The sequence below is a fragment of the Ambystoma mexicanum genome, chromosome 7q, assembly GCF_040938575.1.
Source record: "Ambystoma mexicanum isolate Mex_15411 chromosome 7q, UKY_AmexF1_1, whole genome shotgun sequence".
NCBI lineage: Eukaryota > Metazoa > Chordata > Amphibia > Caudata > Ambystomatidae > Ambystoma > Ambystoma mexicanum.
The window spans coordinates 847,822,642-847,825,419 of NC_090941.1; positions in this window are offsets into that span (position 1 = coordinate 847,822,642).

The window sequence follows — 2,778 nt, forward strand, 5'->3', positions numbered from 1 at the left end:
GACAACAGATCCTAGCCGCACCAATGACGCCGAATGACGTCATTGTGGTGCGTGCACGCATGACGTCACTCACAAAACGTGCGCATGACGTCACGCGTGCAGCCTCATTTTCATTCCTTATCGCCACTTTACACTGAGCTTGCCGCCCGGCGCCAGTGTTCATTCATTATAAATATTGATTTGGAGATGGGGATTTGACCCCGTTACAACTTTGGAGCTACCTGCATCAGGTACAGTTTATTTATCTATTTATTTTGGACATTGGGCCGCCACACATTGAATTAATACGCTGAGCAGAGATATCTGTAATCTGTTTACCTTGTAGGCACATCGTTTTCTCACTGAGACTTATACCCATTGGAGGGTAAGTTATCTTCATCCCTTTTTTAAAAAGCATTGTTGCTTATACTGGACATTTACTCATTGCTACTCTACCAACATCAGAGATTTCTTTTTAATAAGGTTACTTTATCATCACTTTAGGTAGCAACTGTGTTGCTTAACACACTACCCTGTCCATTATTTCATTGGAATCACGGTATGTTGCAACTTCCCACATACATATTGTTTACTAAAACGTAATCTGTTTTTTCTTACGCTAAATTGCATGTTCCAATTTATATTTCTCTTTTGTTTTACTTTGGGTCATTCTTTTGTTTTCATTGGCTACATCCATACATTGGAACACTGGGATGTCATTTTCTTTTGCTATTTGTGTCACCATGTCTGAAATTATTATTTATGGTCGGATTATCTTTATACATGATTATTTTATTTGTGGACTAATTTACAGCCTTGAGAACGACCTGAAAGGTCGAAACACGTGTCAATTCATTAAAAATATTGATTTGGAGATGGGGATTTGACCCTGTTACAACTTTGGAGCTACCTGCATCAGACACATCGTTTTCTCACTGAGACTTATACCCATTCGAGGGTAGCAACTGTGTTGCTTAACACACTACCCTGTCCATTATTTCATTGGAATCACACCTTGAGAACGACCTGAAAGGTCGAAACACGTGTCGGCCGTTTAGTGAATAATAAATTGGATTTTAAGCCTAATTTGCATTTTGTTTCATGGATTCCATAATAAGAACTTTTGGATCTGCGCACTGATTTTACCTTCCGTACTCAATCTCATGTTTACCTGTACTGGTGTTTACTAGGGGACATCAGTGGAAGGTTATCCGAGCAGCAGGCCATCATACTTGCATTAACTTTGGTATCAACCAGCGCACTGGCTACTTACGACCCCCAGTCTGTCTTATTGTTAACCTTCAAACTGAATTGGTTGGTTTTCTCCATGACCACCAGTCTGGCTTCAGAGCTGCCAGAAGCATGGAAACTGCTCTCCTGAACATGTTATGTTAAAGTTACTTGTACAGCGCACCGTCACCAATGGAATTGGTCCCGAGGCGCTCTGGCGGATCTGTAAACAGGAAGGACGGGTTAGGGTTAGTCGGGAGGAGGGGAGAAGGAGAGTGGGAGAAGTGGTGTGCTGTTGGTAGCTTCAGCTCGGTATACACCGGGTGCTGGGCTTTGGTGCTAGTATCGAATCGGGCGAGGCCTCGAGTGCTGTGGGTGATGTTTATGTGTTGTTGATGCGGTGTGGTAAAGCGTGTGCGGATTGTTGGGAGAGAGATGGTTGTGTGGGTTAAGTATGCAGAGGATTGAGGGTTGGGTTAGTGGGGTCTGTATCCTGATTCAGGTACTTATGGTTCAGTTAGTTATATATCTGTGGGTTGGTATGTTGCTGGTTCCTCATGGGCTGAATAGCTTTGGTGGTCCTGCGCTGGTCCAGCTCTATCATAATGAGTATTGTTTCGATTGGTAGGTGCGTCGGAACCTTATCTTCGGGTGTGGGACTAGGTAGGTAATATCTATTCTGAGGATATCTAGTGTGACACTGGTCGGTCAAGGCTTTAAACGGTTCAGGGTCAGAGTGGTGTTGATGTGGCGTCCTAGTGCATTCATCTTGGTGAGCCTGTGTATTCAGTTGTTCGTTTCCTTCTGTCCTGACTGTCTTTCCGTTGGTTCTTTGGTTTCTGTGGGGGTGAACATCCTTGGGGCTATTGTTTAGTTGTAGTTTTTGCGTGGTGGGGCTCTGTGCTTCTTGCTGTGTATTGGTGGACAGTGTGTAGTGATGAAACATTCTGTTTCATTGGGGCTTGTGGTGCAGTGCTTCCTTTCCCTCTCTATATTTTGTCCTTAGCGCTGTTGGAGATGGTTAGAATTTAAGGTCATGGTTCTCTTGATGATTCGTCCTAGTGTTTCTGTCTTTGTCTTGCTATGTTTACAATCTTTGGTTGTATTGCGGCTGTCTCCCGTTCGGTCGTTTAGTATGTCGTGGGATATTTACCTTGGGTTTTTCCCCATTGATTGATCGGTGTGTATCAGGGTCTCTCTACGTTCATTTTTAGTTGTGTGTGCCCCGGTGCGGGTCTTTCTAGTTATGACGTGAAGAGCCAGGTTTTGAGTAATTTCCTGAATAATAGGTGGTTTTTTGTGTTACGTATGTACTTTGGAAGGTCATTCCAGGTTTTTGGGGCTTGGTGAGAGAAGGAGGATCCTCGAAGCTTCCTTTTGTTGTAGGGTTTCGGTTCCAGGTGGTACCGCTCCATAAAGATGGAACATCCGTAAAGACCTCCTCTCCAACCTCGATTCCAACACCCCATGTTTCCTCATCTTACTTGATCTCTCTTCTGCCTTTGACATGGGCAGCCATGCCATCCTGCTCCACCGTCTCTGTGATAACCTGGGTATTACCGATCAGGC